Source organism: Ambystoma mexicanum, chromosome 2q, assembly GCF_040938575.1.
Source record: "Ambystoma mexicanum isolate Mex_15411 chromosome 2q, UKY_AmexF1_1, whole genome shotgun sequence".
Taxonomy (NCBI): domain Eukaryota; kingdom Metazoa; phylum Chordata; class Amphibia; order Caudata; family Ambystomatidae; genus Ambystoma; species Ambystoma mexicanum.
Window position 1 is genome coordinate 1,353,885,397 of NC_090924.1, and position 24,132 is coordinate 1,353,909,528.

Here is a 24,132-nt window from a genome sequence, read left to right on the forward strand (position 1 = left end):
AATAGCAAAATACGTTACTTGCCCCCACAAAATGAGGCAACAAACTGACTGCTGCATGGCAGCCATTTTTACAGTTACTTCTTCTCATGCCTAGTTGTTTTTCAAAATAAACATTGGAGCAGTCGACCAGAGCGGGGTACCTGTTACAAAGGAATAATATATGCAATTCTTTACTGCACGAAACATTACTCAACTCAGAAGTGAATCATTTGATGTCTGACTGGCCACCTAAAAACCCTTCAGGCTTGGGATTTTTAACTGCGACTTGGCACAGTTTAAGATTGTTGTCCAATGTACATGACACGAAGGTTGGCACTGGTATCCAATGTAGATTATAGGAAATGTGGTAAAACATTGCCAATTGATAAAAAGTCCTGAAGAAGGCAGGGGCACCAAAATAGTATAAACTATAGTAGACCATTAGCATTTCTCTTTTTGGATAAGATTTATATATGGAGTTTGCACATTTCTGATGCATGAACTTAGCGAGTGTGGCTATACAGTGCCTTGTATATATGTTATTGTGATAACCATGTGAGACGTTGCATTACTTTGATTTTTTTCAATTGAAATATTATCAATTTTAATAATTTATATTTTTCCTTCTGTGATGTAATTTTATTTCACTATATGACTGACTGATTCAATGTGGGTTTGGAGCGGCGCTCTAGCTGGGCCTAATAGGTTGCACTAGAGTGTAACATAAATCATCTGCAAGTTAGCCATTCCATTTATAAATGCAACCTACAAAAACATCCTTTTGAATATATGAGTTTTTCAGTTTAGCAGTCTGTTTTTTGGTCCATCTACCTTTTTTTAGGTCTATCCCCTGTTTTTCTTTTCCATTAAGAAGGCTTGAGGAGACCAAACTGTAGTGCGAGACAGGTTTTCCTGGTATCCACGGGGACGCCACCCAGCTGTGGGGACTCTGGTTTCCTTCTCAGCCGCTACCAGGTATGATCAGCGGAGAAGTTCTGCCTTGTTATGGGTTTTGGCGTGCTCTCCGTCCTGCCTTCTTGGCAGGGGCGCGTTGTCCTTTGTGGGCGAGTGCGATCTAGTTACTTCACTGATGCAGGCCCTTTTGAGTCTCTCAGGTAGATCTTATTACTGTTATACTTGTATGACTTTCTTTACTTTAAGTAATGTCTTTTCTCTTTCCTTAGGTGCGCGGAAGTTCGCTGTGGAACGTTGGCTGAATTGGGACTCGCCGGTAGGTGATGGTGCTTCGAGAGCGCCTTGATGCGGTAAGTAGGCGCTATGCGCAGCGCTATGATCCCTTGCCTTGCTAACCTGTTGTCGTTTGGTCCCGTAGGTTGTGGGGCTCACCCGGAGCAAGAAGTCCCAAGGCGATGCTGGTCGATGGCCGACTCATGAGGTAAGCTGCCGGCACGAATGTAAAATGTCTAATGTCCTGTTTTTCTCCTTTTTTGCAGATCTGTCGATCCGGAGGCTCGCTGTTCCTTGGATGCTGTTTGCAGGAGCGGAGGGCAGATAGCGATGGAATCACAAGTAAGCTGCTGCTATTAACAATGTCCTTTTGCTTTTCAGATGCTGTTCTTCCGAGGTTCACAGGTGCAGCTGAACACGATGAGCGTCATGTTGCAGGATTGCAAAGTAACGCGAAGCGTGTCCTTCAAGTCGGGTGTGGTTTAAATAGCTTCAGAAAAGTGGTCCAGGAAAATTAGTTCCTAGGCTACCACACCCAAAACACTATACCGCATAACTTGGTTCCAAAGGAACCAAGCTATGTGGGAGCCTCCATGTTGGCTGGCACTGGAAATAAAGTAGTCCCAAAACACAAGTCCTCACGAAGTATGAGCCTGGCGCCAACGGCCAGGTCTGGCCCCAAGAGGGCTTCAGGAAAGGATGCCTGAGTTTGTTTGAGACCCGATCCAAGGCCCCTCTTGGCCCATGAGGTGGCCAGGGTTTATTTTTTTTAATATGGGTCGTGACAGTGGAGACCCTGCTAAAGGCCCTCAGAGATCTTCTTTGGAGCGGCCGAGGTTACACTGTTGTTGTTAAAGGTTATGTTAGGGAAAAGGGGGGAGGGGCAGAAGGGGTAACATGCACTTGGACAGATGAGACATGTGCTGAAATATATATGACGATGGGGTTGAGGGGGAGAAGATCAAGGGGAAGGCGCAGAGGATCCCTACGGCGGGAATGAAAGACGGGATGACGGGCGAATGCAAGCTGCGGGTAGGGACACTCGATGTTAGGGGCCTTAATTCACCCACAAAACGATCCTTGGTGGTGAGGAAAATTCAGAGGGCGGGCCTGGATGTCATGTTCCTGCAAGAGACGCGCTTGAGGGAGTGGGAGGAAAGGCCCCTTAGGGGTGGGGCGATAGGGCAGGTGCATTGGGCATCTACCACCTGTAAGAAAGGGGGGAGTGGGCATAGTCATACACAAACGCCTATGTATGGCTCATATGCGGTGTCGGCACTAATGGAGGCAAACCTCCTCATTGTAAATGGCCAAATAAAAGGTACATGGATGGTGCTTGCCTCGGTGTATGCCCCCAATCAGGATCATAAGGCTTTCTACACGCTTGCGCTGGCTAAGATTCTGGAGGCTAAGATTCTGGATATGAGGGGTGGCGTGGTTATAGTGGGGAGGGGGGGACTTCAACTCCTGGGCGGACACACAGCGGGATAGGCTCTCAACAAGGCGGGTATTGGAGGAAGACGGGCGAGTGCCCGATGACCCTTTTGGGCGTACACTGGACGACGGGGGACTTATAGACATCTGGAGAGCCTAGCACCCGGGGCAGAGGGAGTTTACATTTCACAACACCTATGTGCGCATAGACTATTTATTACTGGGCCGGGAGCATGCCTTGCGAGTGCGTCAGTGCGAGATTCTTCCAGTGGGATGGTCGGACCACGATATGGTGGGGATGGCCGTGGATATCGCAGGGATGAACATGGTAAATTCTCGATGGAGATGCAATGACTCCCTCTGGAGGGACGTGCACCACGGAAAAATACTGCCGGCTAAATGATACCGGGAATGTGGATTACATCATGCTGTGGGAGGCAGAGAAAGTAACATGGAGGGGCTACCTGATTAGCGAGGGGGCCAGAAGGAAAAGGGATTGCAGACTGCTAGAGGAAAGACTATGTAGGGAAACCGTCAGCATGGAAGAAAACATGCATCGGGAGGGGAGATATGCGGAATCTAACAAGGTGCTTTTGCAGCAGCAAAGTTTGGAACTTAAGGCAGTGGGAATGGGGGAAACTAATCTGAAGCTGACATTTCTTAAGCAGAGGTTTTATGAGACGGGGGAACAAGGCAGATGCCCTGCTGGCCGCCAGACTAAGGCCACAGAGAACCGAGAGGTGGCTTGAAGAGATCAGGGAGGAAGCAGGGCAGCTTGAAACAGCCCCCAAAACGGGCACGGAGTGTTTCACACATTAGTATAACGTGCTCTAAGCAAGCGGGGGGCATAGGCAGGGAAGAGATTGTGGAGTATGTGGGGGAGACTGGATCTGAAGAAACCTAGGGAAGATGAGATCATCTCTATAGAGGCCCTGATCACGGAAGATTGAAGTGCAGGCACCGGTGAGCAGATTACTAAGTGGAAAGGCCCTTGGGGAGGACAGCTATACTGTAGGCTTCTACAAGAACCTTGCGAGAGTTCTAGTCACACAACTGGCTCAATCATATAATCTTATCATGGAGACTGGAGTAGCGCCACCCTTTTTTAACAGAACATTAATTTTGGTAATCCATATAGAGGGGAGAGACACTAGTAGTTGCAAATGATAGCACCGAATATCCCTGCTGTACCTGAATGTAAAGATCTTCATGAGAATGCTGGCGACGCGGTTGGAGAGAGTGTTGCCCCGCCTGATCCATCCAGATCAGGTTGGATTGATTATGTGGAGGCAAGGGAGTGATGCCATGAGAAAGACACTACACCTGAGGGAACACTTGTGCATGAAGGGAGGGGACCATGTGTTGGTAAGCCTGGAAGCCGAAAAAGCATTTGATCGAGTGGACTGGGGTTTTCTATTTGAGGTTTTGAGGGGGCAGTGATTTGGGGAATGATTGCTAAGGGGAGTGAAAGCCGTCTACACAAACCCAACGGCAAGTGTGGTAGTCAATGGTAGGGCATTGGGGGACTTTATCCTAGTTACAGCACAAGGCAGGGATGCCCACTCTCTCCCGCGCTCTAAGCACTGTCTATTGAGCCCCTTGGTGCCCAGATTAGAAGGGACAGTAGGATTGAGGGAATTAAGGTAGGAGGAATGGAATATAAAATCAGTAAGCCCACTGGTGTTAAGGCGCTGCTGTCTGAGCTGTCCCTCAGATCTTTCGGTGTGTTGTGCTGTGAGGGAGGAAGGAAGGAAGAGGAAGCCATAAATACTCCAGCAGTCTGCCCTTGCGGCGTAAGCCTGCTTTTGTTAAGGGCACTGCTGTCTGTGTTGTCCGCATCCGGTGGTGTCATCTTTGTGGAGGACCTGGGCCCAGAACTGTGTCGGAAAGCGCACCACCATTCTCTACTGGACATTGGCGTTTGTTGGTATAGTGCTGCACTGCATGCGAAGGCACAGGAAGGAGCGGTGAGTAATTTAACTTTCCACTCCAACTTCTTGATGCAGAAACCATTGCTGCATGCACGTGAGCGACTTGGTAAAAACTAACTCATCGAACTTGTCCCGTTGCGAACTGGTTGCGTTGTCAAGGCAAGGACACGCTACTTGCCTAATTGAAAGGAGCGGACTTATATGCGAGGTGTCCAGAACAGAAGTATGGCCACAAATAATTACAACTCCCACACACAGGGCAGAGTGGGAACCCCAGTAGTAATTAGGGGGGCGCCAATAAGGAGGAACGGTGGGGACATATACCTACATGATGTCCCTAGGCTAAGGGAAGGTGCCTTTGAAGTGCAATCAGCCTTGGTTAATAAACGCACCCATTCGCTACGATTCGTAAGGGGATGTAAATCCATAATTCGTGGACATATTGCACTGTGAGCGGGGTATGATGCAAAAGGGGATAGGGATTACATCAAAATTACATTGAATGACCCAGCCCTCGTGGAGGGCCTATTATCAACAGATATGAGATCTTACCCACCAATGAATAGCCTTGTTTCCTTTCATTCGTCCACAAGCCCCTCAATTTAATCATGGAGCAGATGGGCAGATCAACTGGCTCCACATAGATTACTGCCAGACTCCGAATGGATCCGCTTCCTACACAGTTTTGACTTGGTCTGTCTACAAGAGACTTGGGCAATGGACTTGCTTGAGGTACCGGGGTTTAGTACTCTTAACCTATACACAACCAAGGGCCTGAAGGGTAGGTCAAAGGGAGGACTGGCAATTCTAATCAGTCCTGCTCCGGATATGTCCTCCAAGCGGATCCCCACAGGCTCTGATGATCTCATGTTTCTCGATTTCACCAGTAGCAAAGGGACACGTTTGCTGGTCTTTAAATTTACAATAGAGTTTGCGGAAAGGGGAGCCTAGAAAACCTAAAAGCCATGAGCTCACCGATCCAGAAGACACAGTCATCCGAAAACCCACCAATTACGCTAGTTATCGGGGACTTTAACGTACAGTACGAACTTCCGGCAGTTTTGAAGGATATTTGGGATGCACAAGGCACGGCCTCTGGGCTCCCAGCATTGGAGACTCCCAGACCAACTAGTTGCCATCCTGTAGCAGTAGAGGTGGCGAGATTGATGCAGAAGTTAGGTCTGAGAGCATGTAATGGGAGAATGCTTCCTGTCAAGCCTGGAAATGTTATCTTTGTAAGTCACCAGGGCAGATCCCGGATTGATAATGCGGCAATGGGTATATCAGACTGGGCTGGAGGTGATAATGCGTAGTGACTGTGACCATTCACCCCTGAGCTGTACTGTGAATATGGCCAAAATTTGGGAAAGCAACCAAAGAGGAATGAGGTTGGGGAAACTTCATCACAGTAACTGGGAACTCTAAAAAGGCCATTAAATGGCCTTCACGCGATCTTCCCCTAACCAAACCCGAAGATATATGCCAGTATTGAACAACATATTGACGGAATCTGTCAGAGATGTGAAACTACTGGTGAAATTGAAGAATTATGTTTGAATTTGACAATGGTATTGCATCCTTTTATGCTCAAACCGGCACGTGAAAGTAAGGAAGCAGGTGCTGGGCAATAGGGGCTGGTTCGACAGCTAGTGCCATAAGGCAAAGAACATCCTACTATCTTACCTAAGGGACATAACCAAGATTGAAAGGTCACACCTGAAGAAACTAAGATCCTCTTACAAGTTACTAGTAGAAACTAAAAAGGTTCAGTTTATGGAGAAAAAAATGGGAGGATGTGTTAAGCTATTGTAAGAAAGGTGATCATGTAAACTTTTGGCAGTCTGTTGCAGGGGAGGAGAATAAGAGGAGTAATCATTTACCAACCCATATCACCAGTTTCAATGGTTTCAGTATTTTAGTACCCTTTATGAAATTGGCCATGATGCACCTCGGGATTGTAATGAATACGGTGAAACGGGGAGAGTAAGAGGCGCGTACTTCATTTTCACTGTTCATAAGGTGAATGAGGCCATTAACAGTCTGGGTGGGGGGGGAAAGCGCCTGGGTCAGATGGTTTGCCAATCGACCTGCTTAGGGACGAGCCCTCTGCCTGGAGCCTCTTGCTCAAACGAGTTTCTGATAGTATCGCTGAGGTAATATTTACGAATGAATGTATCACGTGCATGGGTATTTACCTTTACCATTACTAAGATATATGAAAATGTTAAACATGCTTGAGCACATATGAAAACGTTAAACATTATGGAATATTCTGAGTATGTCAGGATATTAATTTACGAATGAATGTTACACACAATACCACAAGCAAGTAAAAAGCATGTGGCTGGAACTGAGGAAATGGAAGGCTGCTTTTCTTATACACGCCAACCAGAGAATTGTCTGGATATCAGGATACCACTCAGCGAGTGAAGCAGACAGTGACCCTGTTTTACATAAAAAGAAAAGACATTTTTTTGCATTGAACGAAATATGAATATCCCAGCAACACCATATAGATGATGCTAGGGAGCAAGACATTGAAAATATAAATATGGTCTGCTGATGGCCTGACAATAGTGTATATTGTGGGATGTTTTCACCCACGCATCCAAGCCCTACAACATCGCTGGCAGGAGAAACAGAGTGGACACCGGAAAGCATGCTGCTCACCAGAAATCATCCAAAAATGCACAGTAAAAATCTGAAAAATAGGCTGCCACTGTCAAGGAGTTCCCCCCCTTCTCACCTGGGTCCGGAGTTTGCCGGTGTCTTCGATCGCTGCCTTCTTGCAAATGCTCCTGGTCTTGAACAGCGCTGCTCGAGTCTCGTCTGGTTCCAGGTTGCGTTTAGTTCCGGGAGCGCGGAGTCCAGGAATCCGGGAGTCTGAGAAAGGCTAGAAATGCTCGGAACCAGGAAGGGGGAAAGGGTCAGGAGCAGGTAATAGCACTGGGACAAAGGAAACAATACCGCGAGCTGCGAACACATGTCTGGAGCTACTCTGCAATAGCATTGAGACGCGCGGAGCCGCGTTCAGCGCATGGAGCGAGCAAGGGCTTCAGCTCTGGACGGCCATGTTGGAAGTAGTACGGAATGTAAGCTCCGTTGAGACAAGGACCAGGAGGTCCAAAAGGGGCGTGATCTGAAGTTCATGACAGCCACCCACTTTTGCCTATATTAGTGAGCACAGGAGGTCACTGCCTAAAACTACCATTGGGCTACACACACAGTAGCCTGAAACCACTTGGGAAGAGCAATACTGATTTCCAAAAGCAACCCAGAGCTGTTGGGAATTCATTTTTTTGATCGTCAAAATTGCTAAAATCATGGCTCACAAAACCATCAAACGGATACAAATTCTTGTTGGGTGTTCTACATTACTCTACTGCAAGAATCCACATCAGTACAATGTCAGCAAGAATCATATGTTATTAGGACAAAATCCCTTTTTTAAAGACATTTAATTTAAGACAGCTGTCAAAAATGGGTGCAATACCGGTGCTCGCCACTGACAGGTGCTGGCGATTCCTAATCCTGACAGGAGAGCTGTCTTGCAGAAGCTAAATAAGCCAAAGCAGAGAAGTCTATCAAAATGCCGTATAGAGTGCCACACATTGATTTAATGTGGAAAAAGACTTCATTAAAAATATGTTGCCTATTTTCAGTTTATAATGTTATATTTTTTTTTACAAGGAACTCTATTGCAATTGATCAGAACAGTAACCTGATGTAGCTAAGACTTCAAAAGGCTTGCTGTCCCTGGGAAGCCTTCACACCTAGTCTTCTCAGCAACAAGGCAGGAAATCCCATGGTCATGTTAATTAGATGGAGAGTGGCACCCTGTTTTGCTGGCAGGAACACAAGACAATAGACTCTTTCAATTGAATAGAATATGCTGATTTGGGGTGTAACTGTCCACACTGCTCTAGGAAAAACAAGACATGTGACCTCTGAGTCAAGCCAAGCTTCTAGGGGGCGGGGACAAACCAATGGGTGTACTGAAGTGAAGGCAAATATATGTTTTATAAGAATACTGATAACTAATTGTAACCTGCTGATAGAAATGTACAATTTTGAGAGTCTTAATATGAAAAATGCATTCACAGTTCAAGACTAAGTTGGACGCTGTGGGACGTTCTGATGTCAAGCCCCGTATTTATTAATATTGTAGACACTGTGTTTATACTAGAAAATTGAAAACTTACAGTAATATGCGCAGAGAGGGTGTGTACCTCTGTGTAAGATTCGGTGCAAAACCAATATTGCGAAACCCACTAAAATCGCGGATAAGTTGTCATTTCTGAACCCAAGCTCTTAGAAAGATCAGGGTTAAACAGAGACCTGTCTTAATTAATATGTGATATGTACATGTATTCTCAACAACTTAAGTAAATCCAAAGGGGAGTATTCTTTCCGCAAGCCATAAACATGACCCCTGATGACATAGGATGACTCACTACTCCATTCTCCAGTCAGGGCACAGAAAATCCTCTAACCTATCAAATCCTTAGTGGGTTGGGCATAGAAAGTCAGCCTCCACACCCCCTTTGGAAACACATAAAAAGAACCACTGAGACCCAGATAGGGACACTCATTTTTCCACTACTCATCGATTCCTGCGCAGCACGCTGCCCGACCATATCCAGACAAAGACTCCAGACTCCTGAGGCTCCAGACAGACTCCAGAACCAAAACTGTAGAACCCAAACTCTAGAACCTTGGCGAAGCAGAGGCCTAATCCACAAGCTGAACTCTTCTCAGCAGGCCTCAGAATCCAGCAACCTCACTAAACTATTCAACAGCCGGGCGAGCTGTTTTGCTTCTGGCTTGAATCCTGTGCCAGAACCAGATCCAGACCCAGAAAGCAGAGCTGTATCCAGAACCCGTCAGACCCAGACCAGACCGCCGTGCAGTGCCGATAGCAGACCAGAGAATGTGCTGTGAGCAGAACCTAGAGGGCCTAAGACCGTCCGGTGGCGAGTGAAGTCCAAACCTGACCAGATCGGTGACAAGGCCCATTTCCCTTCCGGTCCAAAACTAGGAGCGAGTATCCAGCCTAGAACTGTACAGAACCAATCTCTTAGTTTAAAATAATCTTATTTAAACCATTTCAACCTGACCAGAACTGCATAGAAATCGTGTGTCCATGCTGTGATTTCAAATCTGTAAAAGCGTCATCTGTCATTCTGAAATCTTGACTTCATTTCTGAAAATCTACCTCCACAAAAACGTCAGTATCTTTTGAACTGCATTTTAAAGCTAAGATCCTCAGCTTTCCAACAAACCCAAAACGACATTCCAACTCCTTATAGTTTTTCCGTAATCGCGATAATACGCACGCGGAAAAAGTGCAGCGAATTGAAAAATTTGCTCCATTTCACCACCTGTCAAATGTGCTGTCTTTTGCTTGCAACTGCTGAATTTTGTTTTCAATCTGATAATCATTCATGAATCATTGCTAGTGTTGACCTGTACCAATCTAAAGTAACTATCACCTACCCTGAATCTCCTTTAGCGAATTAAAATCATTTTTAGCATATTTTTCACTTCATTGCAATCACATTTTGACGAAATGGATCTTCTGGGTATCGCCTACACCAACTACGCAGACGATACCCAGATCCTCCTCCCTCTCTCAGGAGATTACGCCATGGACCTGGCCCTAGTGAGCAGGATATATAGCATAGTTCAGGCATGGATGGCCACACACGGCTTATGCCTGAACGATGATAAAAACTGAGCTTATCATCCTGGGCCCCACTACCTATATATCCAAACTCAGCCCTGATTATGACAACTTCATTATCGATGGGAACAACATAAAAGTAGCTCACGAAGTAAAAACCCTAGGATTCTACCTAGACGCCACCATGAACTTTACCAAACAAGTTAACTCTCTAGCTTCTGCCACAGCATACACATGCAAACTTATCAGAGCGAGCAAACAATTCCTCTCTACAGATAGTTGCATTACACTTTCCAGAGCCTTGATACTATCCAAATTAGACTATTGTAATGGACTTTACATTGGAGCAAATAAACAGACCATCCACACAATTCAAGTGCTCCAGAACAATGCCTTGAGAGCAGCACTCAAGATTAATAGAAATGAGCATATATCCTCTACTAGAAGAGAACATAAATGGCTCTCCACCATAGACAAAATTAATCTCAAAATCGCTTCCCTCACCCACAAATGCATCAACAACAAAGCTCCACCTTACCTCATGTACAGATTACGCAAAAGAACTTCCTCCAGACCTACCAGAATAGCCAACGCAAACTGCCTCCAAGTTCCGCGTTTCAAACTTGCCACTATAGGAGGAAATAGCTTCCCGGTCAAGGCTGCGCAGTTATGGAACTCCCTCCCCAATGATGTCAGAGAACCTCAGCCTTTCGCAAAATTTAGACAAAACCTCACTAGGTGGCTGAGAGCCAATGACAGCTAACTACTCCACTTGCCACATTGTACATATCTGTATAACGGTCCATAACTGTCTATAATTTACTGTAATATTGCTGATGTCTATGTCTACACTTCATGCCTTTTCCTTGCACTTTAGCCGAGCATATCTGTAACCAAGCTCAGCGTATCTCTGTACCTTCATCTGATTTTATGTACCTGTAACTAAGCTGAGCATATCCTTGTCTGCTTGCGCCCTGATACTCCAGGGTATGGCGCGCCATACAAATAATAAACTAAACATTTAAAAGTATTTTGCCTGTTTAAAATCATACCGGTTTTCTCTAAGCTTGCTGGGGGGGAACTGGAACTGAACTGCATTTGATTGTATCCTGGAAACCTGTGTGCCCTCCTTTCCATCTCTCCATATTGCATAGGGGGGGGAGTGTGTTGTCACAAGGGAAAAAGTGATCATATTATCTCTTGTTGAAATCATATAAAGTTTATTTCTGTGTTGCATTCTTTCATACCTTGCATTTCCTTGAAACCATAAAAGTATTCTGTGCTACCTTATCCTTTCTATACCAACTCCTCATTGATTAAAGAGAGTGTGCTATTGTAATATTACCCATTGTTGATCACTATTATATTCATAAGTGTGCTACCAAATATTAATTTATTCATAAAAGTGTGATATATATATATATATTGTTTAATTCTTCAAATAAATCTTTTAATTTGCAAAACAAACCTACTTCTTGGCTCAGTGAGGTCAGGGGGATTCAAAGAGAGGGGCGTATATAAGGGTTCATCATCCAGATTTAAGAACTTGACATAAAAATATATAAATAAGGGCCTCCATGGGCATCCCAGACTAGGCATTGACTTAGTTGGATTGCTGAATTGAAGTCACTTACAGAGTGGGGGCTCGTCCGGGATTCTGGATTAGACCTACCACTTGTGCAGCTTAATACAGTATGCTGACTAATAGGATACATAAATCCTGTTGGGCTACTACGCTGTGTTACGCTGTGAAAGCACCCCTCAAAAAGGAACACTGTCAGGAAACGGTCTGTTTTGCAAGATAAAATACAAAATTCTGTAAGTCAGGAAGGAAATCGATTTCCAGAATGACGACACTGGTAGACATGAAGATAGCGAGAGAGCACCTCTTACATAAGCTATTTGTGAGAGTTGAGTGGGCTGAACAGGACCTGAATGTGTGGTTGCATGCAATCTGGGTTAGATATCTGGAGAGATCAGGGCCCCTTACACGTGGCCCTGAGTGAACTATACATGGCCCCTAAGGCCAAAGATGAGCACGACAAGATTGTCAGGATAGCGGCATATTTATATTTATATATGGGAGCCATACAGGACAAAGGTGCTGAAGGCCAAGATCTGGCAAATAGGCAACTGATGGCATTAGAGAAGGCCCAATCTGACCTGGACTCTCCTGAGCAGAGGCTGCACAGGAGCCAGGAGTCAGAAAATGATAGTAGACAGTATATCATTAAAATAAAGGAGGACATAGGTATCCTGCAACAGGAAAGGGCAGATCAGGATACCAGAATTCTGACCTAGCAGAAGGAGTATCAAGAAGTTTTGGACTCCCTACTGCAGAGCCAGAAAAAGCTGGAGCAACAACTAGACTTCAACAGGGCATGCACAGAGCAACAAACTGATTTTGAAAGACCTGGATACCCAGGCAGAGTTTGATGAAGAGCGCCAGAAAGCTGGTGCCCTTCAAAGGCAGAGGGACGACCTGGAGGCACAGAGGCAGGCTCTTGCTCAGGAAAGGGACACCTTAGGCCAGGAAGTCTGCCACTTAAAAAGGAAAATGGAAGAAAATCACCTGGCCCTCCAGGGACTGGGTGATCTCCAACAAGAGCATCAGAACTTGTTAGAGCACACCAGGAGGGTGGAAGATGCTCTGGCAAGAAAGGAACAGGCCAGTAGGGATGGGACTCAGGAGGTAACCCTCCTGAAGCAAAGACTGACCCAGTACTCCAAGACTACCCAGGAAGCACAGAGAGAGAATGAAGCTCTCTGCCAGCACAATGAAAGGCTCCAGCAACAGGCAGCCATGCAGGAGAGACTGATAGAGTCTAGTAAGGCCTTGATTGAGGAACTGAAAGCACAGGCTCTGGCAGGGCAACAGGGAGCAAGGGCTGATAGAGATGAGGTTAGCTGGGAAAGGGAAACACCTGAGCATAACCTCAGGAGCCCTAGTACCAGAGGCCTCCATCTCTCCCAGTCCCTGGACTCTGCCACCCCCATGTCCCCTGGCGCACATGAGCCCAGGGCCACGGAGATGGCAGATTACTATCCAGTCAGAAGTATGGGGCTCATAGGCCAGTACCTCCCAGGAATGGATGGGCGGGCATCCAGGTATGGGAACCCAAGTACAGTGCAATTTAGTGGGGAACCCCGGGAGAGTAGGCCCTCTAAGGGCATTCTGAAAACCTCTGCCCAGTTAGGTCAGTGGGGGGGTACCCATCAAATCCGGGCAGCAAGGAGGAATCTGAAGACTCCCCTGAGCGTCACAGGGCACAGGAGACCAGGTCCCCACATTTTGCCAGCCATTCCCAGGCTCGCAGAATCCGGGAAAACCTGGAAGAGCAGACGGGCACCTCTGGGAGCACTGCCTCTGAGTCAGAGGATGAATGGACCAGGGTTACCCGAACCAAGAAGGCCAATAAGGCAAAAAGGGCCTTGCTTAAGGACCCCTTAAAACAGATCAAAGCTATAAGGAGCGTCATCACTCCTTACCATAAGAACTCCAAGTATTCTGTTTGGGAACACTTGGAGCCTTTGAGCAAATGATGGAGACTTTCCATTTGAAAGACAGCAGTAGCTGCATTCAGTACGTAAAATGGACATTCTCCCCAGAATACTCCAGTTTCTTTGCGGGGCTGGAGGACCAGAATCATTCAAGATGGTCCACATATAGGGCGGCCATCTTGAAACACTTTTCTGTTCACCGAAATCCCCAAGAGGCTCACGAGGCAGCCTACAATTTGCAATGTGGGAAGGATCAGGCCCCACAAGAATTTGTGCAGGAGTTGAAGCATGCTTTTGCGCAGACTACCAAAAGGGTGCGCACGGACAGTAAAGAGTTTGTAAATACGTTTTTCCATGCCTTGCCCAAATACATCATGACCCAACTAGTGAGTGATTTTCATGAGAAAAGGTCACTAGACTTGGTCATTGAACAGGCCACCCAAATCTATGAGGTGCAGAAGCCCATAGACAATAAAAGTAATGCTCAGAAAAACCCCAAACCGACCAGCACCCCTGCTGCTGCCAAGGTTGCAGAGTTAAAGGTTGCCCCCATTTTGGATTTTGAGATGGGGGGGCCTAAAAACTTGCCTGCACAGAATAATTCCAAGCCCAGAAGGCCCTCGGGCCAGTCACAGACAGGGAGTCAAGGAGGTAGTCCCACAAACGGGGTCCCTCACTCCCCTGACTATGTAAGTCCCCGCTACAAGGGAAACCGACCCATCCTGGGTTATGTGTGGACGCCTCCAGCCCAAGGGGGGAGGATCCAAACAGGCACCCAACCCAGGGAACTTCACTCCTAACTTCCCCCAGGAGGGCAGAAATTCACCAAACCCTGGGCAGAACTTTTTCCCCAGGTACCCACACAACTTCCAACCCCAAAATCATCCATCCTTCTTTCCCCACTTCCCCGTTTCACAGTTAGAGCGCCAGGTCCAAAATATGACCCAGGGTCTGGGTCGCATGCTGAGGGCGCAGCAGAACCCTCAGATGGGCATGCCGGTGCAGAATGCCCCAAACTCTGGACCTGGTGTTCCAGAACAATGACGGGGCAGCACCCCGATAACTCACTGGTTCCCAGGGAGGAGGCACAAGGGGAAGGGGGCTGTAAAGCCTGGGAGGAAGCTTCCTTCCCCACTTGTAAACAGCCCCTGGAAACCCAGGAACCGGAACCAAAATCTCCTACCCCTGAAGGTCTGCCACCCAAGGAGCAGAGAGGAGGTAGGAGAAACAAAGGACCCAAACAGACCCACTTTGAGGAGGAGGTACAGATCTTCCAAATTGAGGGAGAGGGATCCTCAGAGGAGCCTGGGAAAAGGATCTTCTCCTTCAGAGATGGGGAAACTCCTCCCAAAGAAAAATGGGTCCCAAGGGATTCACATCCAGACTGGGTAGATGCCGCCCATCATCTCATCCCAGAACCAACAGCATCAAAATCCCCTGGTTCAAACCCATTCTGGTGACTGCCTCCAAAAAGGGGGGCGGGGGGCCCAGAACCGGAACCGGTCCAAAACTTCTCCTATTTCTAGTTGCCAACTTGTTCTTTCAGATTCCCAAGACTCTCCACAGAATTCTGCCCAAATCTCTTCTCTTTGCATGTCCAAAACCAGAAAATTGGCCCACCAGTTGTCCAAAAATGTGCATTATCTGTGCCCCCTTGAGGAGAAGGAGGGAAGGTACTATGCCCCGGTACAAGTACAGGGGCAGGGTACAATTTTGGCACTGGTGGACACTGCATCCCAAGCTATCTTTCTGTCCAAAAAGGCTTTCGATTAGCTAAATTCAGGAAGGGGGGAGAACTACCAAATTCCTCTCACCTCTCTTCCTGGACAACTTCAGAACTTTGACGGGAAGGAAATTCCCATCGAGGGGACTGCGGATTTGGACATTAAAATTGGTCGACACAAGGTGAAACACCGGGTCATAGTAGTGACTCCAGAGGGCACCCCTTGTTTACTAGGGAATGATCTCCTAAGAAGGTTGTCACCCCTAATAGATTGCGTAAACAAGGTCCTCTGGACCCAGACTAGCTGACCAATAAAATTAAAACAGAGTGTCAACCATGTTAGTTTAAACGGCACATGCCACATGGTTGAACAAAAATCTGACCAAGTAGAAGAATTTCACTTCCAGAACAACCAAACTCCAGACATGACAGTAATAGCAGTAGGACAACAGACTTGTGATGGGCGGTCCTCTCTATTTCTGCAAATCAACGTTCCTTCCAGTTTAAGGTTGTATTCCACACTGGAAGGAAACACTCTGAAATTCTTTACTAATCCACAATCAGACATTCCCACTCCAATAGTCCAGAAAGATGTGAAATCAGCTCAGAGCCTGGCTGATATTCAGCAGATTGGAGAGCAGTTGTTCATCCCTGTTCAGTTAAATGATGGGAAGGACTCTGTTCGCGCCCGAGTGTGTGTGAACAACGGTAAGAGCTTCATCAGCGAAGCCATGTTCTCCCAACTCCCAAAAGATCCAGCCATTCCCACTTTCAAAGTGATAGACAAATGGGAAATGGATCTGGAAACACCCATTTCCAAACATCTCCTGCCAAGCAGGTGTATGCTCAAAATCTCCATTGGCAACAAGAGCATAGTCCATAATTGTTGGGGCGTGCGAGACGTCACTGCCGCCTTTTACTTAGGCAGTGACATTCTCAATCGCTTTGCTATCAGTTTGGACCTAATGAACCTCAAAGCTTGGTCCCGATTAGCGGATAATCCCATGGGCTTTGATGATCCAGAGAAAGCATTTAGGTTAGCTCAATTGCTACCTTATGCAGTTGAAATTCAGATTAAAGAGGGAGCCACCATCCCCGAAAGGACCCGACAATTCTCCCTGGAAGTGAAAGTTAAAAGAGGACAAAAATTGAAAAACCCTGATGCTTATATGTCAAGGATGGCACTCTGTCAAGAGTGGCACAGGGCCCCCTAGGTAGGGTTTGGGTGGCTGTGTTGATGTAAGGTGACAGATAAGTACACACACAGCAGTAAACTCATCAAGAAAGAAAAGTAGGCAACTGTAGTTGCGAACAGAAAGGGGCAGAAAATATAAAGCTACAAACAAATTGGATTCCCTCTTGGGGTGTATGCAGATATGGAAAAAGAGTGTTCCACGGACCTTTGGAAACTCCAGCCTTCTGCACGGATTACTATTACAGAGGCCCACTCTGTCTGCTCATGGCTGGGAACAACAGCTGTGGGTGTCTGTTAAACAGAAAACGCGACAAGGGAAGGGGCAGAGGTTGCCTGCCAGAAACCAACAGTCAAGCTCTGTACAAAGGATCAACATAAGACACAAGAGAGACAAGAACAGAAATAACCAGGGACAAGGAAGTCTAAGAGAAATCTAGCAGAAGGGAATGAAGGAAAACACAGTACAATAGCAATGGGTAAACTAAAGGAGAGGACAGAGGAGTCAAGGAAGAGAAGGACAGGGATCAAGAACAAGGGGTTGCAACAAGGAAGAGAGCAAGAGAGCAGCAGCCAGGAAAGAGGGGGGCTGCAAACAAGGAAGCAGGGCTGCAGTACCAAATGGTACAAGGTACAAAAAAACTGTAGTGGATTGCAGTAGGCTGCTAGGCAGAGAGTCCAGTGGAGCAGGACTGAGAGCTGTAGTAGGCAGCAGACACAGAGCCCAGAGGAGTAGGGCAGCAAGGAGCGAACCCTAAGGAACAGGGCGTAGAGGCAGAGAGACCGAGGGTCAGGGCTGAAAGCAGAAGAGAGTAGCAGGCTGCAAGGCAGGGAGCCCAGCGGAGCAGAGCAGCAAGGAGCGTGCTCAGAGGAGCAGAGCAGCGAGGCAGGGAGACCGGAAGGCTATGGCTGTAGGCTCCGGAGTGTAACAGGCTGCAAGGCAGGAAGCCCAGAGGAGCAGGGCTGTGAGGCAGGGAGCCCAAAAGGGTAGGGCCGTAGGCAGCAGGGTGTAGCAGGCTGCAAGGCAGGAAGCCCAGCAAGGCAGGGCTGTGAGGCAGGGAGCCCAAAGGCTAGGGCTGTAGGCAGCAGGGTGTAGCAGGCTGCAAGGCAGGAATCCCAGAAAGAGCACTCGAACAAAAGCAGGAAAATGCAGCAGCAGGAACAGCATACAAATTCGAGACAAAAGGCAAAAAGGGGCTGAGAGGACTCTTGATGCAAGAGACTGAGCTCCTGCAGGCAGCTGCTTAAATACCGCCCTGCCCTGTACTGAGGCAGGCTAATTGGCAGCACCTGGAGCAGCACACCTGAAAACAATCTGCCTCCTCCCTCTCTGTTCCTGAGATGGTGGAAGCAGCACTGATCCCTAGGGCTTCTGGGGATTGTGGTTCCAATGCTGATGAATGGGAATGGCCAGGAATCGATAGCTGTAACAAGGTGCATTGTGGTACATGTAGTTAGTTGAGTTATATAAGAAGGCACCAAAGTCACACAAATGGGAATTAAGTACCAAAGTGTGAATAGGGGTTGTTCCAAGAGTGTTCTGAAGATAAATGAATTACAAATAGTCCATGATGGTTGCCAATGTGTGCGCCCATGGCGCCGGCATGACTTTATATTCATCTAAATGCTTCCCTCCAACAGCAAGGGTTGGGGGTAAACCTTACACCATTAGTCAATATAGAACATGACACCATACCAGTAGAGGTGGATAACAGCGACTTAAAGAGTATTACTCTAGCCGCAGGCACCATTATTGGAATGGCGGTTGATGACCGACATTTTTCCATTGATCTAGGAAATTAACTGTTAGGACCAATCCCTAAGGACTGTTTTGACAGCGACAGTGATGACAACACAACACCAGACAGGATCTTTACCCGGCATGGGGGGAGAACTTCCTGGTGTACACTTCCTGCCCTTATGGTAAGGAAGATGTGACTTGTGACTTCAGGAGGGATGAGGTGATTTTCCAGGTCCATGAGGGCTGCCTCTCCCACCTGCAGCCACCAGTCCAAATCAGCACTCTGACCAGGGACTTCTCCACCCAGTTGGAGGAGGCTGCTGAGATAGCGAAACCAGATGCCTTTCCAGGCTTCAGGCAGATGGTTGAAGAGAGAGTCAACCTAGCTGATGCCTGGGTGACTCTGGAGCAGAAGCAAAAGTTGAAACAAGTTTTCTTGGATTTCCAAGATCTCTTTGCGGTGGACTCATATGACTGTGGTCGCACCGACATCCACACAACAATTCCCACGGACCCTGGCATGACTCCAGTGTTTGTGAAGCAATATCGTTTGCCTCTCGCATCCATGGAGTCCCTTACTGAAATAATTAAGAACCTTGAGTCCCGGGGGATAATCCGTCCAGTCCACAGCACCTTCAATAATCCGGTGCTGGGAATATTGAAGCCAAACCGCCAGTGGAGACTCTGCGCCGACCTTAGGGAACTCAACAAACGGTTCCATACTTCCCGATGGCCTCTTCCCTACATTGACCAAGGGCTGGCCCAGATCCAGCGGTCACAGGTATTCACTGCAATAGACCTGACCAATGGATACTGGACCGTGCCTGTCAGTAGAGAGGACCAATACAAGCTGGCTTTTACCTTTGGGGGCCAGCAGTACACATGGACCCGGACTCCCTTCGGATACCTCAACTCCGGCAATTAATTCAACATTTTCCTACACACGGCCATGCCCAACCTGGGTGGAGGGGTAACCTGGCTTATGTAGATGATGTCCTCATCAAAAGTTCATCTGTGGAGGAACACATAGCGGAGATCCGTTATGTTCTGACACAGTTGAGGGCCGCTGTAGCAAAACTTTCCTTTCAGAAAGCACAGTGGTGTAGAACCTGTGTTAATTTCTTGGGGCATGAGATTACTCCTCAGGGTCTCTGTCCCCAGGAAAAGAAAGTGGAAGCACTTCAGAAACTGAAAGACCCCACAACTCTGCGGGAACTAAGGAGCCTCCTTGGACTGACTAATTACAGCAGAAAGTTCATTGAGGGCTATGCAGAGATCACTAGACCCCTGATTCATCTCTTGAAGAGGGGGTCAAGTGGGAATGGTGTCCAGAACAATCCGAGGCAGTAAGACAGCTCAAAAGAAGCCTCTCACAAGTGCCCTGCCTAGCTTACCCTGTCAGAAACAAGGAGTTTTTCTTGGAGACAGGGTTCTCTAATACATGCTTGACTGCAGTATTATATCAAAATCATGACAAGGTCAATAAAGTAATCTCCTATGCGAGTAAAACTTTATCCTCTGTGGAGGCAAAATTCAACAACTGTGAGAAGGCACTCCTGGCAACGGTGTGGGCATTGAGGAATTATCGCCCGTTTATCCAGGGGGACACATCATAGTGGAGACTCCAAACCAGCCTCTGCAATATCTCCAAAGTGACAGAATCCGGGCCGGAAATGTAATAATTCCCGAATTACTTCTTGGATTCTGTCAATGCAAGGCTTTCCTGTGGAGGTCAGAAATGGCCAAAACAAGAAGAGTCCACTCGCGCAAGGTCTGGCTGACTTGCATGACTGTGCCAGAGAAAACTCTCGAGGACGAAAGTCGAAAAATCACGGACAACATGGAGGCATACCTTAATTCCCCACACAAAGTCTTTGAAGAAGACAAGTGTGAGGGAATGCCCACTATCTATGTGGATGATGCTTTTACCATGTTGACAACAACGGGGAGAAAGAACTTGTGGCCCGCGTAGGGAATGCATTGGTGAATGAGTCCCCAGAACCCTCCGCTGGGTACAAGATTGGTCCCCGAAGTAGTCAGGTGGCAGAGTTGATGGCTGTGCATGAAGCCATCCTCACTGCTGTCCAACATCAACTCCACGAGCTGGTCATAATCACAGATTCGGATTATGTACGGAACGGGTTCGTGGAGCACCTGGTTAATTGGAAAACCAGAGGCATGCTATGTGCTAACAACAAACCCTTGAAACATGGAAAGTTAATCCAAAATATTGATGATCTGGTCACCTCGACTGGGATGACCATCTACTGGAAAAAGATCAAGGGTCATTCCAAAGTAGAGGGACCACAGCTGATCAGCTGGCCAAAACCGGGGCCATCCAAGGGGATCTAATAGAAATTGAGCCCCTGTTGGGGGAAATCCAGGTCACTGCTATCACTAGGTCCCAGACAAATGCTCACAATGATCTTTCAACTGCACAATAGAGTAAGGAGACGCCAGATGCTGATTTGATTACGGCTCAGAAGGGGGATCCAATAATTGGTAAGTTTTACCAACACACTGAGGACCCTGAGAACTTTCCCCTGACGGATACCGATTACATTGGGAAAGAGGACCTAAGAGTGTTGATGAAATGTCCAAAAATGTTCCGAATCCAAGACGGTTTGTTGGTAAGGAGATCCCAAGCTGGCCATGATCAGTGGGTGGTTCTTACCACATTCCGAAGCCTGATGTTAAGTCACGCCCATGATGCGGCCACTGCTGGTCATAGGGGGTTTCAGACAACACTTGAAATCTTAAGAGAGGTTCCATACTGGCCACACATGGGGCAGGACCTCGACCAATACTTGAAGGGGTGTCTTGTGTGTGCACAATTTCAGCCAACATCCCTCACACACCGTGCGCCTCTCCAAAAGAGGGGGATGACACTGCCATGGTCAGATTTGCAAGTCGACTACATAGGGCCCGTGATTCGCTCCTCTAGGGGGAATAAGTACATGTTGACAGTGACATACTTATTTACTAAATGGGTGGAATGTCTCCCGGCCCCAAACAGCAGCTGCCCTGATGATCAACCACATCTTTTCGCGTTTTGGACTACCCCAAAGGATTGAATCAGACAGAGGTAGCCATTTCACCAACGAAGTAATGACAAAGATGTGGGAGATACTGGGGGTTAAAAGGAAGCTACACATTGCTTACCGGCCAGCCTCTTCTGGTGCAGTAGAACGTTACAACAAAACCATTGTGAGCATCTTAAAACAGTTTGTGGCAGATTCTGGGCCAAGTTGGGATATCCTATTACCTCTTGTCCTAATGGCCATCAGATCTACCCCTTCATCTGCAACTAAAATGTCACCATTTGAGTTGATGACTGGACGCAGGATGGTGCTTCCCCAGCATCTGTTATACAGGACCCAAGAGCAGACATAGCTCAATGCCTCCACAACCCATGAGTGTGTTGAGAATTTAAGGAAACACCTTCAACATGCTTTTGCCTATGCTCAGCGAAATCTAGAAAGATCAGCTGATAGCATGAAGACCCACTATGACCTGAAGACCACCAGAAAGGAATACAGTGTAGGAGACCGGGTTTATCTGTACAATTTCCAAAGGAACCAGGCCAAACAGCGGATGTTTCTGCCTACATGGAAGGGACCTTTTGAAATTGTAGACAAGACCTCACCAGTTGCCTACAAGATCCGCATCCCCAAAGGCAGTTTGGCGGAGGGGGAAGACAAGTGGGTCCATATTAATCAGCTCAAGTGTTGCCTTCCCAGGAACACTCGGCAGCAACTGGAGCAGTCCTCTGGAACCCCAGAGGGGGCCGCTCCAGAACAATAAAAAGTCCAACCCTAAAATATCCCACACATAGTCCATAAAATATTATGATAAGAATGCAAATGTCTCCTGATTTATAAAATGTATATTAATAGTGGTGGGGAAATGTCTATGAATATGTTTCTGCCGCTTTGCTTTGTCATCCTAGGAGAGATAAACCATGGAGACTGACCAAGGAGGACGACCCGGGGACCGGGAGCAAAGATCTGGTATTGGGCGGTCTTGATGGGCGTACCGCCCAATACTCCCATTAGGACCGGCGAGGAGAACCGATCGATCCACCCAGATGGAGAAAAAGATGCTGAACTTTGTCATCTGCGGAATCAGAAGAAGATGAGGCTAACATCCCAGTCTTGCGAGTTCCATTGATGGAAAATCAAGGCCATCGCAAGAGGGGGGCTTGTGGGATGTTTTCACCCACGCATCCAAGCCCTACAACATCGCTGGCAGCAGAAACATTAGAGTGGCCACCGGAAAGCATGCTGCTCGCCAGAAATCATCCAAAAATGCACAATAAAAATCTGAAAAATAGGCTGCCACCCACTTTTGCCTATATTAGTGATCACAGGAGGTCACTGCCTAAAACCACCATTGGGCTACACACACAGTAGCCTGAAACCACTTGGGAATAGCAATACTGATTGCCAAAAGCAACCCAGAGCTGTTGGGAATTCATCAAAAGGATACAACTTCTTGTTGGGTGTTCTACATTACTCTACTGCAAGAATCCACATCAGTACAATGTCAGCAAGAATCATATGTTATTAGGACAAAATCCCTTTTTTAAAGACATTTAATTTAAGACAGCTGTCAAAAATGGGTGCAATACCGGTGCTCGCAACTGACAGGTGCTGGCGATTCCTAATCCTGACAGGAGAGCTGTCTTGCAGAAGCTAAATAAGCTAAAGCAGAGAAGACTATCAAAATGCCATATAGAGTGCCACACATTGATTTAATGTGGAAAAAGACTTGATTAAAGATATGTTGCTTATTTTCAGTTTATAATGTTATATTTTTTTTACAAGGAACTCTTATTGCAAACAGTAACCTGATGTAGCTAAGACTTCAAAAGGCGTGTTGTCCCTGGGAAGCCTTCACACCTAGTCTTCTCAGCAACAAGGCAGGAAATCGCATGCTCATGTTAATTAGATGGAGAGTGGCACCCTGGTATGCTGGCAGGAACACAAGACAATAGACTTTCAATTGAATAGAATATGCTGATTTTGGGTGTAACTATCCACACTGCTCTAGGAAAAACAAGACATGTGACCTCTGAGTCAAGCCAAGCTTCTAGGGGCGGGGACAAACCAATGGGTTTACTGAAGTGAAGGCAAATATATATTTTATAAGAATACTGATAACTTATTGTAACCTGCTGATAGAAATGTACAATTTTGAGAGTCTTAATATGAAAAATGCATTCACAGTTCAAGACTAAGTTGGACGCCGTGGAACGTTCTGAGGCCAAGCCCCATATTTATTAATATTGTAGACACTGTGTTTATACTAGAAAATTGAAAACTTACAGTAATATGCGCGGAGAGGGTTTGTACCTTCGTGTAAGATTCGGAGCAAAACCAATATTGCGAAACCCACTAAAATCGCGAATAAGTTGTCATTTCTGAACCCAAGCTCTTAGAAAGATCAGGGTTAAACAGGGACCTGTCTTAATTGATGTGAGATATGTACATGTATTCTAATCAAATTGTGTTTCTGGGAAGCATGTTTGGTTATGAAAAATAGTTTTTCTAAGTAAATGCAAAGGGGAGTTTTCTTTCCGCAAGCCATAAACATGACCCCTGATGACATAGGATGACTCACTACTCCATTCTCCAGTCAGTACACAGAGAATCATCTAACCTATCAAATCCTTAGTGGGTTGGGCATAGAAAGTCAGCCTCCACACCCGCTTTGGAAACACTTCCCGATTTCCACTTCCAGCTTGCCTGGCCACGAACC

General features: G+C 46.8%; 1 protein-coding gene across 6 annotated transcripts in view; it reads right to left on the reverse strand.

Moving 5' to 3' along the window:
* Positions 1-24,132, reverse strand: part of TCAIM (T cell activation inhibitor, mitochondrial) — a 722,456-nt gene that overhangs the window by 676,066 nt on the left and 22,258 nt on the right. Inside the window, exon 1 of one of the 6 annotated variants that reach the window (XM_069648825.1) lies at positions 7,279-8,607. The exons of 4 other annotated variants lie outside the window; for them this stretch is intronic. The gene's annotated coding sequence lies outside the window, so the exon portion shown is untranslated. Of the gene's footprint in view, positions 1-7,278; positions 8,608-24,132 lie in introns of those variants that run through there. One more of the 6 variants, XM_069648821.1, reaches the window with a different exon arrangement.